Here is a 20977-nt window from a genome sequence, read left to right as displayed (position 1 = left end):
AATCGGTTTAATTTACTTCAAAATTATTAAAGAAATATTGTATTCACACAAAAAACAACGATGGGGAACTTAAATTTAAATGAAACTTTATTTATTTTCAAAATGGCCGAGTACGAACGCTGAAGGTTAAAAATAGCCGAAATTTTACATGTGAAAATGCTGCAAGTTTGGTGCTCGCAGCGCCATTAATAGTGCTTATGGGTAAAAAAAAACTAAATAACTACCTTAGTAAGTTGCATGGATTCTATTCCATCGTCAGTAGCGTCAGTAGCGGCGCAGAATATACCTCCGTAAGAAAACAGAACTGGTCTTGTCAAAGGTTGTTTACTGCACACTTTGTCGTCATAAGCACGTTAAAAGCGCGTTCTTTGGTAAAGAGGGCAATCGGAAAAAACGGTTGGGGTGGTCCATTGACAGTCCGGTAAATTTCACAATAGTTCCTAAGCTTTTGACGTTACGTCACTGCCATCGTTGTTATTATTGTAACGATTTCATTATTATTAAATTATTCAACAAATTGTTTACATCAGCCGGACGTGCTACTGTTGATGTTTGAACATCGCAAAACATTCAGGAAGTGATTACATTTTTATACGGCTCCCCGAACAAATTCTGTATTGGGATGGCAATTCTTACAGGCAGGTCGAAAAGGATCGTGCGATAATCTCTTACGAAGTTAAGCTTGTGATATAAACACGGGAATGCACAACATTTTTGCTAATGTCCCTTCATCCTGTTGTGCCAGATATACATATTGTGCAATCTCATCTCTTGAATTTATGTTAACAACATATATGTTATGCCTGTTTGGAGGAGCACTTTTAATTAAAAAAAGGATTAGAGTGTAATAAGGAAACAATCGAAAACATTAATTAAAAACCATTTCGAATAAAAAAAACGTATTCATTGCACAACTCTTATCTAAAGTATACTTTAACTACAACAGCAAGTTGCTAATACACCGTTTAGACAAATGTGTTCGTTTTTCTTGTTTGATGTGGGTTTTATGTGTGTGTGTTTTAGGTGGGAGAGGGGGAAAAATTATAGACCGGTTAAGCTGCTTCAAAAACAAGCTTATTTGAAAGGGTCTCTTAATTGAAATACTAATTTCCCATAGGAGCCTTGTAAGTACTGCATTTAATATTGATATCATACTATAATATGCAACATCCTGTTAGCAAAAATAAGTAAATATAGCAACAATTAAACAATTATGTGAACTATTTAAAAGTCACGAATTAACTGTTTAATTATTCATTGTGCTATAATTAACAAAATATGGAAATTGAAAACACCTTTGTACAGACCAGTTGAGTTCATTTGCAGTCGTTTCCCAGCTTCTCCGCCGGATCTCTCCAATTTTTACGGTTCCACAACAGGTCATTTGATCAAACAAGACATCATGGTGCTTTACAATTTCGTTTGCGAGAACGATTTCCTCTTGTTCGGCTCAACAATTTCTGCTAACAGCAGTGTGAATATCCGCCATCTTATCTGTTTGACTGTAACAGTTCATGCCCTTTACATAAAAAAGAAGTCGAGTATGCGGTATCGGTTACGCTATTTATCTTGTCACATGCCTTTAAATCAGCCCGATAGCCATGTAACCTAATATCACAAAAGATATTAGGCTAGATGACCACGTGACCTCGAATATCCGTCAGTTGCTGTCCGCGCATGCGCAAGCCTGTACTATTTTCTATTTATAAAAAAAATTGTTTTCAATTAAAAAAAATACAATATACGTGTAAAGTACTGTTTGTTTAAAAATTATTATTTTAACAGCATAAATTATTAATAATTAATAACGCAGAATTAATAACGATTGACTCGTTTTCTGTGTTGTTTAACAAGACGGAAGCTAGTCTAAGCGTTTTGCATGACGTGACGTCACAATGTTTTTGCTGCGGCGTGTTTTTTCCCATATTAAATATTTAAACACAAGTACTGGAAAACTATATATTTTAGAAACATTTCAACGAATGTTGTAAATAATAATCGAAAATGGTTATCTGGCTCGTCGGAGGATCTTATCGGGTTCGCCTTCGGCTCACCCGATAACTTCCTCCGACTTGCCAGATAACCATTCTCCATCCACGTCACCAACCTATTATTCTCTATTTATTCATCCATACAACCGTGACTACCGATTCTCTGCAACATAATATTTAACATAACATATAAATACTATCAAAATCTTCCAAATATAGAACCATGTTTAAGCATGTCATTCTCATGCAAGAAAATGATAAATCTAAATGGCTAACGATAATATGTTTTACTTTAAAACACAGTGTGATATAAATGAAATATAAATCTTTTTACAACTGTATTATAATTAATGTTAATACAAAAACTTAATTATTCACCTATTATTGGTTCCTCGTTTTTAAACAGGTTAATGTATTATTGTTTACGTTACAAATATATGACGTAGACGAAAAAAAAAGTTTAATATGTTTAATATGACGTCCCTCCAAAATGGACGCGGGAAAATGAATGACGTTAACGTCTTTTACACTCCCCAACATGAAATTATTTATATTTCATATAAGAACATAAAAAAAATTAATCCTACAAACACGTCACTTTTGTTCATTAAAATGTCTTAGGTACCAAACATGTTTCGGACAGAGCCTTCATCAGAAGAACATTAATATAAACAAATTCATATGAAGTGACGTCAACGTCCTACAATTACGGAACGTCGTTTGGCGAAAAAAAGTGCATAATATTACATAATACATCATACAAAGATGGATCAGTGATGTTACAACAGCCTTTTGTAATAATATAATATATAAAAATAACATAGTAATAGAAAAACATCAAATGTATAAACATCATAAAAACATCAGTATGATACAAATCAATAACAGCGACAACTAAACTAAACATTTGAATTGCAGTAATCTTAAGAATTTCTTTTATACCTTATGATAAAATATAACATTTCTGCAGTGAAATAACAGCAGTGACACGAACAAATTGTTATTTTTACGGGTGAAAAGAACTAATTTTCGGAACTCCTTTTTCTATTTTTAGAATATCATAAATAATTGTATATTTATTTTCTATGATCACGAGTGAATTAAAATCGACATTTCACCGAATCCAACAAATTTTGTTTTCACGCCACTCGTGAAAATATAATTGATATGATCACTCGTGAAATAGCAAACGTTCTTACAATGACATGAACAAATATCCTCTATTTCTTTTAATCAGCAGCAAACATATACATAGTTAGTGTTTTTACCACTTCAAGTCAGATGGACTCAATACAGCAAAGTACAAAATATTGTTTCCACAAAAGTAAATCATCGCAAAAAACATCATGCTACGGCAATATCAAGTCATTAAAATCAAACAGCCATTACTGTTATTACTGTTATTGTTAATAACTTACTTAACTGTATCTAGATTGAACATTCAAGCAAGAACAATTTTGTAATAGGTTTAACTTATTCAAAAGTACGAGTTTTTACAACACAGCAACGGACGAGTCCATCCCGACCCTACAATACACTGACCATCCTGCCCACAGCCCACTGACTCATGTGGTTTTCTTCAGCTATTAGGATGAAATCTCCGGACCAAAGGTTTGTGGTCTGCCGTTGCAAATTTTGCCTGGCTTGCAACGATGGCTTTGAGATGGAAACGTGCGGACCGTATCAGTCGTTCCCATGCTCCTCTAATATCTGGATCGCGTAAGGTGGATTGAAGTGCCATTCAATCTTCCGCTGAAGCATTTGGCTTTCCATTTTCCTCTGGTTCCATTCGAATACATTTTACCGTTATCGCTGGTGTTCCTCTTCTACTGATGAACCATTGAACGGCGGAAATTCAGGAGTCCGTGGTAAGCGAATGTGCCACTTTTTGGTGTACGGCTCATGATGAAAGACAGGTAAATATGCACCCGTACCACTTCAGCACTGAACGACCAGCCTTGATATTCAGTCGGCTAAAAATGTCTTCAACGACGTAAGTAAACGGGGTTTTATCGGGTGTTGTTTGTTCACTGAGAAGTGACGCCATCTTCTGGTGGCCCAATTTTCCTCTGTATCGCCTACAAACAGAAACACTTTATAATTGTCTTCTTTATCGAACTGGGTCCGTGGATGATCCAATACTTATCGCGCGTAGACGATAATACTTGCTGCGCTTCCCTATGACCCGATGGCTCGTGGTAGTGACGAATTATTAACGACGTCACATGATGATGGCTGGGCAAAATGATAATCTTCTGCTCTTTCGGGCTGACACAAGCGTCCAACGACCCTGATTAACCCATTGTGGTAGACTGCATTAAGTCTCACAATGCTACTCCCCTTTTTAACGGGCTTTGAAGTAGACAGTTGTGTTAATTCCTCGTTATAATGCCTCCTTTGAACATATTGCAATATTGACTTTTAAGCATTCTGTATATCCTCCAGCGTGAGTTTCTAGGCGTCTCTTGTTGGAGTTTTATTTAAGTACTTTCGTACACAGAATTCTTTAAATTTGAGCAGCAATGCTACACCGCGGTTAAGTTTAGCAAATGTTCATGCTAACTCTGTCACTAGCATCAATACCTCAGGAGGCAATGTCTGCATGATTGGATTTGGTGTTCACGTGACGACATTGTTCTGGTTGTGTGACGTCATGGATGGGGGCAATCCTTTTGCCTACGTTCGTCTTGAATCGTCTTGTTTGGTTGTATATATACCCAAGTACTATCATCTATCATAGAGTCAGTCCAGAATGTAGTATTGTCTACATTTATTCTTAGCTCTTCGGATAATTGCTCGTACAGACGACATGCGAAACACTCTAAACTCGGTATGGAGACTAATTTACTTGTTTCATGGGTGCCAATCTAGACTTCCCGACAACTAACGAACACGAAATATTCCCAGCATCGTCTGTGAACCGTATGTATGCTCACGCACCGTATCCTGTATGTGACCCATCGCTGAAGATATGAAGCTGCCTACTAAAAATATTTCCACTTCTGTGAGTCTTGTAGCAGCGTCATACGGAAACATTCGCAATATCTGACAGCGAAGACAGTCATGCTTTCCATTCAAACTCTTGCTGACGTGGTTTTCTTTCGTCCCCTCCCATTTTGTCTCTACCTAGGGTTTGTATGATGGCTTTCGCACGAAGTGTCACTGGTGCGATCAGTCCAAGCGGATCAAATATCGCACGGACTACAGAAAGAATGCCTCGTCTTGTCATGGGCTTATCGTCCAATTTGACCCTTAACTTAATTGCATCGGTGCTTACATCCCAAGTAACACCAAGAGCGCGATCACATGGTAAGTTGTCGTCTGGATATACATTCTTAATTGCATTCGCGCGCTCTTCTGCGGGCACGTCTCTATCACCTTTCTGCAGTTGCTCATCCATTTCGTCAGTCGGAACCCACCATATTGCAACATACTTCGTTGATATGTCGATATCTTAACCGCTTGTTCTTCAGTTGCCACTGACTTCAAGCAATCGTCAACACAGAAATCTCTATCCAGCACAGTTGCTATTTCTATTCATATAAGTGGGCGAAATCTTTAACATTGCGTTTTAATATATATGCTGCACATCTTAGTGAAGATGTAGCTCCAAACATATATACCTTTTTTTCTGAAGCATTTAGGTGCTCGAGATAAGTCCCCATTAGGCCACCATAGAAACCTGACAGCATCTCTGTCTTCATTTCGAACCCGATCTTGGTAAAACAACGCTTCAACGTCCGCTGCTATGGCGACATGGTCTTGACGGAAACGCATCAACACACCGATAAGGCTGTTCGTATAGTCCGGCCCTTTTAAGAGTTGACTGTTCATCGACACACCTTGATACTTTGCAGCACAGTCAAACACAACGCGCATCTTTCCAGCCTTGTTCGAGTTCGTAACAGGTTGGTGAGGTTAATACCAAATCTTGGTCGGCTGTGAGGTATACATCTGTACTTCCTCAGCGTACCCTTTCTCTATATAATCCTCGACCGCTGCTGAAGTGTACATCCGGTGAAGATTTCATCACGTACAAGCTTCCGCGTCAACTAGAACAATCGCGCATGCCCCAGCGGAAGATTTTTCGGGAGGCATGTGTCAACCGACCGCCATGGCAGAGCACGTTTGTAACGTACGTCCTCTTTTGTTATTTCCGACTCCATTATGGTCAATGCACGGCGATCTTCTACGGACATGGCTTCTTTGTGCTCATGTGACTTGTCATATAGTCAGTTGTCCACATACGCTCCATTTGTTGCTGTAGAATTGCGTCGCTCTGTTGAAAGTTGACATTCACAGAAATCGGAGACGCGTCACTGGTCACTGGTCCCTGGTCCCCTTACTGCCCACCTAAGGCGAGCACGAATGACATACGGCTGATAAATGCCTCCGGAGCGCACTTCAATCGGAATATGGGCTTCCTGTGTGTCTGTCCCGATCAGCAATCGTACTTAACTGCTGTTGACCGGCGCTAAATCTATGCCGTCAAGTAGCGGAAACGTTGGATGTCCACGTTGTCAGCAGCCTTCCTTGTAGAAATGGGCAGATTCTCCACAGACCAAACATTCCTCAAGCCAACAGGAGAACCACCGGTGAGCGGACTGACCTCTAAATCGACTTCGTGTCCGTGTTGTAGAATGTCCGTGGCACTGTCTGTTGACATGGTGAATTTTATCTTCCTGCTCTCCACGTTGAGTTTACGTAACAGTCCTTCATCACAAAGAGTCTTGTCGGCGCCGTCATCAATCAAAGCATATAGGTCCGACAAGCCTTACCGTTGGATGCTCCTACAATTACAGGAATTAATCCCAGACAATTCGTAATTACAGAAACTTTTGAAGAAACACAGTTTACTGACGTGTCTGAAGCTGTGTGGCTCGTTTGACTATTGTCAACCCAACTATGCATAAAAAATAGTGTTTTTAATTACATTCGGGTACATTACATGCACTTTAAATCCTACATTTTTTGGAAAAGCGTTTTGTTTTGAAACAAATGTTACCTAGTTTCATTTTGTTTACAAATTTTCTACGCTCACTAAGAGACATATGTACGAACCTTTTGCATTGTGACACATCGATGCATTTACCTGAACAACAACTACAGTCATCTCTTACAACATACTGTTTAACACACTTACTATTTGCAAGTGTTGTGACCTTGAGTATGTTTGTACTCGTGACTTGTTTGTCAGTAGAAAGTCTAATATCATGCCTGTGTTGCTCTCTTAACATATTCACACCGTGCATGGAACTAGCTACGCGTGATCGCTCGTCAATGAATGTTGACAAGTCATCAAAGCGAGGCTCTCTACCGGACTCACTAATAATGCGGGCAGTTTCAACCCACTTTGTTCTCATGTGCATAGTTAGCATCCTAACAATCTCTTTTACAATTTCCGTTTTGTCAACATCAGACACGAAACCTAATTGGGATAGAGCAATTTCGTATTTCTGCATTTCTAGAGACAATTTTAACAAACCATCAATATCGTTCGCCTTCACCATCGGTCCATTTACAATTGTGTCAATGTATTCCCTGGCTATCAAATGTGACCTTTCATTCATCGACTGCAAAATTTCTCTCGCTCGCTTATATCCTACATCCGAATCTAGCAAAACACAATCTTCTATGCAACACTGAGCCTCTCAAGTGATACAATACTGTATCAAATAACTTAGTCTCAGACTACTTTCCGACTTTTTAGTCTCAATATTGGTTTCAAAGTTCTTGATAAATTTACAGTCATACGTCACCTTATCGCTAAAGTTAAACAATTCTGGTTTTGGCAAATTGAACCCACCGTTTAATGTGTTAACTACCTGTTAAAATACAATGTGAACATTACTAGTGCTACTAATACTTCTAGTAAAACCTGGTTCCGGCTCGCCGTTTCAGCTTGAAGTCTTTTCCACCAATGCGCTCCTCGACGCCGAGTAGACATGTCCCGCGTCCCGCCCGGGAGTCTTATCCGCAAGGTTGGTCATTATGCCCTAGCTCTGCGCCAGCCAGATCCACATCCAGACCGGAATTTTAATCCACCAGGCCGGTCCTGCTACCTCTGGACGCCGCATCAGCCTGATCCACGTCTCGCCCGGAAGTTTCATTTGTCAGGAAGGTCTGCATGCGCTTGGCCCCCATGCCACCGAGGTAGCCAGCGCGAATATCAGTCTCAACGTGGCTTGTCAAACCGGGCAACCGGACTCTACGCTGTCGCCATGATATGTCGAATAACGTGGAGAAATTCCGGTGGGCTGCATAGAAAGTTTGACGTTGTCAATGCGTGCACCTTGGCGCGGAGCAGACACGACCTGCTCAGTTATGTTCGTTTCACTTTCTTGGTTCTTATCGTACGACCGGAAGTCACAGTGTGTCCTGATGGTATAACGTCACCAGAAACTGTATGATTTCTTCCACTGTCATCGTCATCTTATACTTCTGACAAAATCTTCTCTTCGTCTTCAGCATCTTTTATTTCGGCTTTTTGGGAAAATATTCGTTTTCGCCGTAAAATGTCGCGCTCGGCTTGTTCGAGTTCGAACAGTTCCTCGATGTGTCGCAGTTGCCTTTGCGCTTTCAATTTTCGTAGTCTAGCCTGCGCTTACCGTGACCTAGGTGATGAAGACGTCGTTGATGCTGATTTGACATTGTCCCCCATCGAACTTTGGGCCTATCCTCAAGCGATAGTATTGCCGATCTCCATTGCGAAAATCATTTGAACTCCTCAAAATTCTAACCCTTAAAATAGTGTCAAAACTATCTTTGGATGACTCATGTTCATCAAATTGCCAGCATTTAAGAACTTCGACATGCACGTCACGGAATTTCCCGAAAAGTCCATTAAGTTTTTCATAAAGCGCCGTCACTGACTCAGCATTATTTTGCGAACTCGTCTGTAATTCTAATTCTCTGTACGTTTTCGTAATTTGTGTCTGATACGCTGATCTGCTGCTTTTCAGTATCTGATAATCCTTCGACCCCATTTTTGCGTAAAGATAATAGAGAATTATAACTGTCCCTGTCCTTTACATAAAAAACGAAGTCGAGTATGCGGTATCGGTTACGTTATTTATTTATCCATACAACCGTGACTACCGAATCTCTGCAAGAGAATATTTAACATAACATAAAAATACAATCAAAATATAGAACCATGTTTAAGCATGTCATTCTCATGCAATGAAATGATAAATTTGAATGGCTAACGATAATATGTTATACTTTAAAACACAGTGTGATATAAAGGAATAATATAAATTGAATCTGTTTACAACCTTATTATAATTATATATAATACAAAAACTAAAATATTTACGGATTATTGGCTCCTCGTTTTTAAACAGGTAACTGTATTCTTGTTGATGCTACAAATGCATGACGTAGACGAAATAAACGTTTAATATGACGTCGCGCAAAAATGGATGCGGAAAATGAATAACATTAACGTCTTTTACAGTGACAAAAGAAACGAAACGGTTCTGAGCCAGATATATTACAAAATGATCAGGCAGTAACCTGTTTTTTTTTGTTTATCATACCTCTACGTCACCGTTTTTGAAGAAATATGACCTACCTCCTTTCATTGAGTGCTATAAGAACTTCCTGTTGACCATGATATAGAAAAATATATCAGGCAACGTTATATCAGGCAGATATCAATGCAATGGTATTATAAACATTTCTACTACAATCATATTAAATCTTGACACAACATGAATTTAAAAGACAATGTGCACATCTTATTAATAATAATTTTGACTGGGGAATGAAGTCAACAATACCACAATATTCAATTCCAATATACCACAATACCATCGTCATTATTAACGATTATATTTTTATTAAAAAGTATTTTAAAAAGTTGTTCACATCAACCGGGCGTGGCATATTCATGCTTTGACGTCATATAAAATTGCGGAAGTGATTCCATAATTAATAAAGGAAATGGCTTCCCAAACACATGCTCAATTTTGATTGGCTAACATTAAGGCAGGTCATCAAGGGCCACGCGACAATCTGTTTCCGAGCTTAGTTTGGGCTTCAAGGCCGGACATGCACACAATGCTTGTTGATGTCCCTTTTTCTACTAAGTGATACTTTGACAGGTGCACCATCAGGAGAGAACTTTTAATAAATCATGTGATCCTTTGTGTATTGGAAGAAAAATTTGAATTGTCTGTGAACAGTGAGTGAACACACAAAAATTGTACTATAATAGCGGCAAACATACATAACAATAACAAAAATGAACAGCAAAATAAGTTCATTGTTATTATTGTTAAAATTTAACAGTTCTAGTAAGCTTTTTTCAATTATGGTCACAAAGAAATGCCTATATATTATTTATTGCCAGTTTACAAAAAATATTGTTTTGACAAACTGCATTAATAAGTTATGTTTATAGAAGTTAATATTCAAATAATTTAACAAGTTTATGTTTATTTAATATTATTATGAAAATTGCCTAATGATTCTGACAAATTAACCCGTTTATGCCTAGTGGAGTCTCCCATTCTTCCAAATTGGATCAATTTATTTCCAAAATTAGGGATGTCTAGTATATTTATTTCTATATTTAGAATATTTCTTACATAAATTCATTTAAGCAAACAGCGCAGACCCTGATGAGACGCCACACCATGCGGTGTCTAATCTGGGTCTACGCTGTTTGCCAAGGCCTTTTTTCTAGATGCTAGGCATAAATGGGTTTATTTGGTCCTTGCAAGTTGAATAGTTTCCATGTTATGCTTGTAATGTTGTTTTATATAAATTATTTAACAAATACATTAACTTCCACAACAATAAATAAAGTTGTTCCTTTTATACTTGGTAAAAGAAAAAAGCCCTAGTTAAAGTTTCATACCAGTCAATGTCAGCATACGCTGATGATCCTGGTAGATCCCTCTTTGTGTAGATGTGAGGTTCTCCCATTTTTTCTCGAGGTCACTCCCTTTTCTGTGGGGCCCTGTACTATTGGCGTTAAATGCAGTCTCCACATTTGACCACCTTTCCTTTTTTACAGAGCAAGAAATTTCTGAATAAAAGATAACACAGAACTTAAAATATATACATTGTAGTGGGCTTTCTCTGATTTCAATGTCATGTTAATGTTCACTCTATACTGTGTTTTTTATGTTTAATTTGACGATATATTTCATCCTTTTTTCAGTATTATATCCACTTTGATTTGATGCTTATCCTTATCAATAATATTATTAAAAAAATATTTAAATTTAATTTAAGTATTGCCCTTAATATGAGATACATAACAACATATTGTGTCAACATAATAAAAAAACAATTGCTGTTGTTGTGAAACACAATGCCCCCTACTGCGCCGCTTTGAAGCCATATATTTGACCTTTGACATTAAAGGATGACATTGACCTTTCTCTACTCAAATTGTACAGCTTCTCGAGATATACATGCATGCCAAAATATCAAGTTGCTATCGTCAATATCGCAAAAGTTATGACCAAGGTTAAAGTTTTGGGACAGAATGACAGACAGACAGAATGACAGACAGACAGGCAAAAAACAATATACCGCCGATCATTCAATCCGGGGGTATAAACATCAAATTAGATACAATGTAAAATACTTTATTTTGTGAAACGCATTGCAAGCAAACATTCTAATTGTTAGTTACTGTGCACTAAATGATATTAAAACAATTGTATCAAATGCAATTAGTCATTGATAATCTCAATGAACTTTCATAAATTGAATAACAACAATGGCTAAATAGTTAATACATAAATGTCAATACAGCGATTTGTCTTCCCCAATAAGGAAAAGTACCTTACCCATTTGGAGAAATTTGTGCGAAAATCTTAAAATTGGGAAATTTCGCGTCATGAAATCTTCCAATTGGGAATGATAGGGTTTTTTAATTGCTCAATGGTATCAAAAGCAAAGTGATAATTTTATTTGTTAACTTGCAGATAATGCTCTTTTATGGAACAAAGTTGACGGCATTTGCCTTCCTTTTGGGAAATTTTCAGACAGCAATTGTAGTTTTTTTTCCATTTGGGAAAGTACCTTTTACGGGTACTTTCTAAAGAAGGGAAAAAACCGCTGCAATAAAATCCTTAATTATGTTCATACTTTAAAAGGCAGTCATTAAAAAATATCTGCAATTAAAGTGTTTGGATGTTTAGGAATAAACTTATCGAAAGTAATTAATATTACATGCACACACGTCATTGTTTCTAGCTAAAGAAACTTCAGCGTACAGTTAATATAGTATTGACAGACCTGTACGCTGAAGCTAACCCCGTATCGAAAGTCAACCAGAGTCGTAACATATTTATGTCACGCTATAAATCAAAGAAAGCTCATTTTCTTGGATACATTTCTACATATATTGGTGAATGAATATTGCTGAAATTGTAAACATTACTTTCGTTTTCTGAAATCTATTATTTGTGATTAACAACTTACGTCTGGTGGATTATTAAGAATGATTTCATTGTGAATCAGGTAGTTTTATATAATATTTACTTTGACTTTGTATTGACACTACAATTTGTTTACAAAATAAGCCAGAATAATTAAAATACCGGAAAATGTCATTCTGAATTTGAAAACACTTGAGCACATGGTTTGTTACTAAAAATAGAAATAACGTCATATGACCGTGAAATCTCGGGAGATTCGCATTTCAAAAAAGTCAGTCACATCGCTGTTTTTCTCGATATGTAAGAGCAGAATAGATACATTTTAAATGTTTAAGATAGTATTTTGTGAAAGAATATATCAGTTAAATGTGAAAAATGTCAATCTTTCCAATCAAGTGGTTGATTTGGGCCAACAACTGCATTTAAAAGCTGTTTTGGACCGGTCTTTGTTAACTGTCAACTTTTCGGGAATTTCTGGTTGACTTTCCTAATGGGGTTGGTCCATAACTATAAAGTCGCGCCAGTCAAAAATCATAAAAAGCGACATTTAAAGTTATGGTAGCCAGAACTACATTGTTTCGTGCTATGCATATACCGGTACGATAACAAATTATAATAACACTTACGGCCAGGTAAACCTATGTCTGTCCAGTTTATGCCTGGACATACCGAAGTTCCAATAATCTTCACCCATCAAATGAGCGAGGAGGGTGTTCTCTTGCAATGTAAAGTTGGGCGCTCGTTGTTTCGCCATTTCTTTCAAACTATCGTCTGCATTCACTTCCGTGTTTTTTCCAAATTTGTGTACATGTTTGTTGTTGATTAAGAGATCGACGACAACAGCATACAATCGATACAGATATTTTGTGACAGCTGTTTCGACAGACGCCGGAAGCGTAAACCTCTTACATTATGCACTTTTTATATTATTTAATCATCATCTACACGTAATATAAAGATTTTTCTTATCAACACATTTGTCCGCTAATAAAATTCCGCCATTTTGCGAGCACTTTTCAACGTCATGTTCTAAATATAGTTATATTTTTGGCTTTACGATTCAAGTTATAGAATTAATTTTAAACGAAAACGCATTTATTTTTCCTAAGTATTTAAGGACAAATCTTACCTTTGGTTCTACCTAAGGGACTTACTTAGTAAGAAAGTTAAGGAAATTTTTGCCTTAGGTAAATTCTTAAATAATTAAGGAAATTTTATCCTTAATACTTAATTAGGTGGTTGGTGAATACGGGCCCAGAACAACAAATGCATTTGCGCTCAAATTTCTTACACTCGCTACCCGTATGCGTTGTAAGAGAGGTGACCTTTGTGTTTACAAAGCTGTCAGACTGTACATGTGTATCTTGACCACTGCTACGTGATTGGTTGTCTCTAACAATATCGGTAGCAAACATTGAACTAGCAGTCTGTGACATTTTGTTGACAAAGCAAACTAAATCAGAAAATTTTGGCTCTCTGTCTGATTTAACATTTATGTCATATGCTATATCAACCCATCCTGGTCTCATATGCGTGGGCAAGCGTCTAACAATGCGTCTAAGGTTTTCTGAGCTGTCAGTATCAGAAGCGAAACCTAGTTGAGAAAGAGTTATCTCGCATTTGTGCATGTCCAACGCTAGCATTTAAAGTGCATCAACATCTGAGGCCTTAATCTGAGGACCATGCACAAGCTTATCGATGTAAGACCTAGAAATGACATGCGGTTTTCCGTAACGAAATCGCAAAATATCTCTCGCACGTCTATATCCCTCAGTAGGTTCTAACAAAACACAATCTTCAATGCTACATTTGGCCTCACACACACAGTACTGTATAAGGTAGCTCATTCTAAGCCTATCATCATACACTTTACATTCTACATTTGTCTCAAAATTCTTAATAAACTTGCAATAATCAATAGATCTGCCGCTAAATGTCAACAGTTCAGGTTTAGGCAAATTAAAGCCTTCTTGTAATATATTAGCCAGTCTATGAAATTCACTGAATATGTTTTGCGTAGAAACCTTACCGCTGATGTCGCTAGTAGAATTTACCGCTTGTGCTGAGTTGTTGTACGAAGACTGCTGTGTCGACCGTACGGCACGCTGGCCATGGTCCCCGGATGTAGAAGCTTTTGCCATCGGGTTTGTCTCACTCGTGCGCGCATATAAGTCCGAAACACCTACACTTCCGGTCGATGAAACGCCCGCTCGTCCACCGTCCGCGTGCACATCAGGTCCCGGATACTCGGTTGCAAATCTCGGTGCCAGACTGGATACGTTAATCGCGGCACGGTCCTCATCATCGGCCTTAGTCCCAGACTTGTCGCAGTCTGCCTCCCTCCACACGGATTCCTTTAGGACCGCTTCCTCCAGCTCGCACTGCGTGTCAAACAGCTGCTTCTTCAATTTGAGCTCCTTGCTTGATAACTCAAATTCATGCCTCTCCTTCATTTGCTTAAGCTTGTGCTCGAGTACTAAGCGTTTAGCCTTCGCTTTCCGGAGTTCAGATATGGCTGACCCTGACGATGCCGAACTTATCCGGCTTGCCACGGAACACGCGTCATCCTCTTCCGGTGTTTTCTCGTCACTTGCTGTCCACTGAGAAAACCGCTCCCGGAATTCAACAAAGTTCTGTAGGCAATGTTCATACGTCAGTTCCAAATTTTCAGCCACATCCAGCACTGAGCACATATCTAAACACTGGAGATGAGCATTTTTGAACTGTACAAATCTCTCGCAAAGTTTCTGGAATAAAACTTTCACGTGATCTTTGTTATCACGCGACATCATGTTTTTCTCAAGTTCATTGTATAATTTTGTCATCAACGCCTTTTGCGTCGACCGTTTCCTTTTGCTGTCTACAAAATCCATTGTGGCTTCTGTTTCTTCCATGTTGCACGGACAATAATCGAGAATTGTAAGTAATTCAGTTCATTTGGAACAAATCATCATGGGGACATGCGTCTTTCTAACGTTTTATTCTCATACATAGATGACGAATGCGTAGACGTAGACGTAGACGATTCTCGATTGTGATGTTGTCTACAAATGTTGTACAAATAATGTTTTTATCAATGACCGTTATGACGTCTTTTATTTGACGTAAAACGCGTAAATGCACGTGACGTCGTGGCGCTAAACATAAGAGCGTAGGTTCTGATATTTATATATAACTTTTTTATGAGCTTGTCATTAACAAACCATCGACTTTAAAAGCTTTTGTCTTTCTTTTATTCTTAAGTTTTGTGTGTTATCACCCACCGACCCAACCGTTCTGGTTAGAGTGATTCAGACCCAGAATTCTCGGCCTTTTATACCCTCAAAAATGCTGTCACTGCAGAATTCTGCTAAATATTAGAACGTCATAACGTGAACTGACAGAATCGCCAATAACTTTGGATTGTTTAATGAAATGAAAAAAATATAACATTTCAAAATGTATCAACAATATATATATATATATATATATATATATATATATATATATATATATATATATATATATATATATATATATATATATATTCTAATACATGAATTACCTGTATATTTGCTATTTTCCATAAGAATAATACTTTAAAACAATAAAACGAGTACAGTTGAAAAGTTGATAGCAGATTGTTTATCTCGTGAACGATGACGTCATTCTCAGCTACAACGTCACCTAGGGTTAAATAATACAAAGTAAACATGTGTACGATAACTTTACAAAAATCTGGATTCAAACTCAAACAGCATTCGAAACATAGGTTAAATATCAAACAGTAAATACACATTACCCCACCCACTAAGGTTTGCATGTGTTACATTACCCCTTCTTAAAATTATGTGTGTCCTTACAAAACAATTAATTTCATAGAATCATTAACATTATCACAATAAATCAATAGCTCGTTTTCAATAACTAAAATACATTAATTTAATGCCCAACTAAACTATCAACATTGAACAATTAATACAATACAAAGTGACAAATGGATAATATATTCAGCATATATAACATTTTGATTTAAAACAACAATACTTATGGTAGCTTATTGTTTTTTTTTCAGTATACCAGTGTAAAATACATGCTTCATCAATATCTTATGTGAGTATTCACTGGCTTTGGCGGAACAGTGGTGGCCTCCGCATTTGTTGCCGGTATGAATGTTACCCTCGACCACGTGGACTTTGATTACAACTCGAAGTAGACGGCTGGTAATGGCTCCTTTCAGTGAATTTTGGCCTTCGAAAAATGACTGGTTCATTCTCCTTTCCATTTTGAGCGGGAAGAACAACCGAAGCTGGCACAATAGTCGTTTTCTCTGCTTTGAACTCACGGAGTTCCTCAACTAATTGGCCCAGCGCTAAGCCCATTGTACGAACCGATGATTTCAGTTCAAGAATCTAAGACTTAAGATCATAAAGTCAAATTTCACAAGTTGACAACGATGAAGCAGGCGAAGATAATGACATGGAAGATACACTCCGTGGAGATTTTGTGGGACACAATCTATTATAAGAAGTATTATATTGGTGACTCTGGCAAGTCAAAAGGTGATAATTCCTGTTCACCAAACATGTCAGGCAAAATGTCAACAGTAGGAGTACCTTGAATAGAATTCGTCTTTAAACCCGACGATTCCATTGCACATTTCAAAATGTCCGAAGACTTGCAATGACTGTAATAAATTAAACACGAATCTTCTTTTGAAAGGCGTACGTTTAAGGTCACCGTGGCGTAGGGGATATGGTGTCCGCCTAGCCATCGGGAGGTCACGGGTTCGATCCCCACTGTGAGAGCGTTCATTAGATCTCCCCCATAGACACCAAGGAAACGGACTCAAGAGCGTTTCATATAAGCCTTAGGCTTGTCATGCAATCGAGCTTAAATAAATAGGTTAAAAAAGGCGTACATTTCCAAGGAAGTTGGCACATATGGAGCGACGTTTTTGATTAATGAAGCTTTTTTATTTACGCTTTCATCATTCGCCAACATGGCATTTACAGTTGCTTCATGTGTAGCAAAGTTACATATTTTGATATGTCGATACACATCGACTTCAGAAGCACACACAAATTTGCATATGGCACAATAAAATGAAACTTGGTCCAAAGCGACGTGTTTTTTTGTAGAAAACGTTTTCGCCTTGATATTTCGGAAGGCAACGTCGGCATTCAAATTTTCTGCCTCGAGTATTGATGTAAGACATTCTGAATCAATGGAAAATGTATTGACAGAATGAAAACATATGGAAAATTGTCCAGTGTGGAAGAAATGTTACAACGGCGAAAATGACGACAATGACGAATATGACGACTAGCATTGACTAGCTAGCATTGACGATTTTCTACAATAAATGAAATTTACAATAAAAATAAAATGAAAAATAAAGTATAGTGCAACAGATATGCTATTCAAAGTTTACTTTAATAGAATACACTCATAAGAATAAAAGGTTTCATAAATGACAATTTGAAAGATTTTTAAGAAACATCGAACTTTTTAATAATGATTTAAGTTCGCTACGTCGGAATATCTTATAAAATATTTATTACATAGCATTGATAATACATTTTATAAATACCGAATGCTATTTAATAACAAAATATAGCATGACGACAAAAAAGAATATGACAATAATGACGACTATTACGACTAGCATTGACGTCATATTCGTCATTGTCGTCATGATAGATCAAGAAATAGAACAATTCAAATTGAGACGCATTCTTGATTTTTACAACGACATTCTCGCAACAATTCTCGAATATGGCGGACCTCGCAAACCAAATAATGTTTCTTTTAAAAATGTATGACTGTGAAGCGTGAACGTTCGACGTCGCGGTAAAATATTATACATGACGGCGTCATACAATGACACGCCTTTAAACAATTTCAGCTTTCAAATTAAATAACATTAATAATTTTAACAAAAAGAAACGCATAAAAAAGGGCCATAGTCGGTGAAAATGGTATTTAATTACACAAGTTTCGATGTAAACATTTTTTACATATTATTTTAGTTTAATTTCTGGTTAAGGATCTGAAAACCGTTCGTCAATATTTCATATGTTTTTTTATGCCGTTTTTGTAAGTTTTACACACTATAAGTTGTCAACGTCAAGTAGTTTGTGCGCATTGACGTTGCGGACGTCACAGCATTCAGAGGACAGTATAACTTCGTATGACGATGTGCGATTGAATGAATAAAATTAAAAATCAACAAAAACATCATAGTTATATAAATCTCGCGTTAAATCATCTAATATTTCAGGCATCAAACAAAACACACCTATAGTACATAGACACATAAACTTTTTTCCTTTTCCGGAGCAGGGCATATGATGTCCTGGTATGTGATGTAAAGGACGGACGCACAAATGGACGAACTACTTTGAACAATTATATTTGTCTTTCCAACGATAGTCCACTGGGTAGCATTTCATTTGGCAGCTCATCACCAACTCCCTTTCTTTTTGTGCTATTATATATAACGTATTATATACATGTGCTAACCTGTAACTTTGCACATAACTCTCGCGTATGGACATTCTTGTGTTGTAACTAGTGAGATATGAAGCTGGCGTGTTATCGCTTCTTTTAGGCGCTGTAGCTTGTGGTAAGCCGAATTCATCTGAATGGTTAGATATCAGCTGCACTTAAAAATTCACTTCTAAAATCGTGAGTGCATAAGCTGGGTTCTGACTGATACTTCCATGGTTTCGTGGACTGGTCACTGTTAAAACGGTAATCATACAACACACGCTGCCTTTTTTTCCCTCTCTTGGTTTCACCATCATTCTCGGGGGTCTGCTTTTTCTAAAATCTTGTATCAAAATGGGTCTACTTTATCAGGTATAAAAATGTGTCACATTTCGGAAGTCTCAGTGGGACACCCCTACCCTAAAATTTGGGAAGTTACCCCTCCCCCCCCCCCCCGGGCAGTCATTACTGCTTTCTGTAATATGTGGCATTTGTAACATCTCTCTGTGATCTTTTTCCATATACCGTAGATCAAGGATATGACCGTACAATACCGCGGTGGTATTTTTTTTTAAACAATTCATGGTACATCCACAACTCTTGCTTTTCAGTGCTCGGATTTTCTCAACATCTGGATCTGTCGTATGGCTCCAAGATTGTCTTCTCTTCTTTTTTCTCTATCTAGAAAACGAAGACACGTTCCTCGAAAGCTTATTAAAAACTTACGCGGAGTTGCTTGTTTATTATTGGTGTCGCCTTCTATGTTGAAAGAATATGACGGTCTCTTCTTGTAAAGGCCTCCGAAGCTACTAGTGGAACTACGTTTTTATTGTTTGACGTCATTTTTTTATCGGTTGGCGTTCCCATTGTTATTTCCTTTTAGAGCGGCTTTCTATTAAATGCAACACATTAACATATATAATTTAGCTGTAAGTCTATAGCTGAGCTGGTGGTTTCATGGTTGATTAAGTCCATATCGACTATGGGTGTCACTAAAGCCGCCATCTCACGAGAATCGTTATTGTAAAATTAATACCGGACTGTAGACAGCTTGACGATATCACATCCATACCATTTTTCGACACATTCATACATAAATGAACAGAGTATTCCGTTTTTAATACTCTCAATGACCTCATAATTCAGGAATAACCCTAACCAGGCTAACCTTATTTTTTGTTCATCGTTTATTGAGTTCCGTGTTTGTTCATCATTTCCTGGAATGTTAATTTCTGTTCTGATGTGTAAATAAACGCGATCTTTATGTCGCATCTGGCTTTTCTGTCTTTGCTGAAAGATACAAATTCTTCGAAATCCCCACCCTTGCTGCAATATTTCCTATTTGCATCCTTGCTGCAATATTTCCTATTTGCTTAAGCATCCCTTAATGCAGCTTGGCCATGAGCTCTAGCATTTATTTGTTTAAACCCAGTTAGTGTATTGAATTGTTTTTGAATTGCACATACCTTTGAAGATGGGCTGTTCCAATCTATCCTATTTCTTTTCCGATGATCATATAATAGAATATTTAACTAGACTATTGTAAAACTAGCCCAGCATATTCCTCATCTTTGTAATTATAAAGATTGAAACAGTAGCTTTAACGCCGAACGGCTTATTTATAATTGGTGCCGCCCGTCATGTAGGAAAAATATGAGGGATTCCTATAGAAACAAGCCTGTGGAACTACTGTGGAACTACGTATTGATTGGTTGATGTCAGCTTTTTAATCAGTTGACGTTTACATTAAACAAAATATTTTTTTTAGCTGCCCGCCATTTTGGCATTTAATTACAGTATGTAATCATTTCACTGAATTTTAACATCTTTGAACAACACATTTCAAGTGAAACAGTCAATTATTTTAAACGCCAACTTATGTTGTACGTGATGACGTCACAAATAATGTTATAGGACAATGTTAACAAGTACGCAAAAAAAAGATGAATAATAATCATAATAATCATAATGATGAAAATATAATTATTTTGTTATGAGATGATTAATCATAAACTATATATGAAAACAATACTACTACTACTGCTACTACTACTACTACTACTACTAATAATAATAATAATATTATAATAATAATAATAATAATAATAATAA

At 37.2% G+C, this 20977-nt stretch overlaps 1 protein-coding gene across 2 annotated transcripts in view; it reads left to right on the top strand.

Annotated features, from left to right (window-relative positions):
* The window catches only part of LOC127847341 (elongation factor Ts, mitochondrial-like), a 72582-nt gene that overhangs the window by 35602 nt on the left and 16003 nt on the right, over positions 1-20977 (top strand). The gene's annotated exons all lie outside the window — the stretch shown is intronic.

This window comes from Dreissena polymorpha, chromosome 10 (assembly GCF_020536995.1).
Source record: "Dreissena polymorpha isolate Duluth1 chromosome 10, UMN_Dpol_1.0, whole genome shotgun sequence".
Lineage (NCBI taxonomy): Eukaryota > Metazoa > Mollusca > Bivalvia > Myida > Dreissenidae > Dreissena > Dreissena polymorpha.
This window is presented reverse-complemented; position numbering and strand designations above follow the sequence as displayed.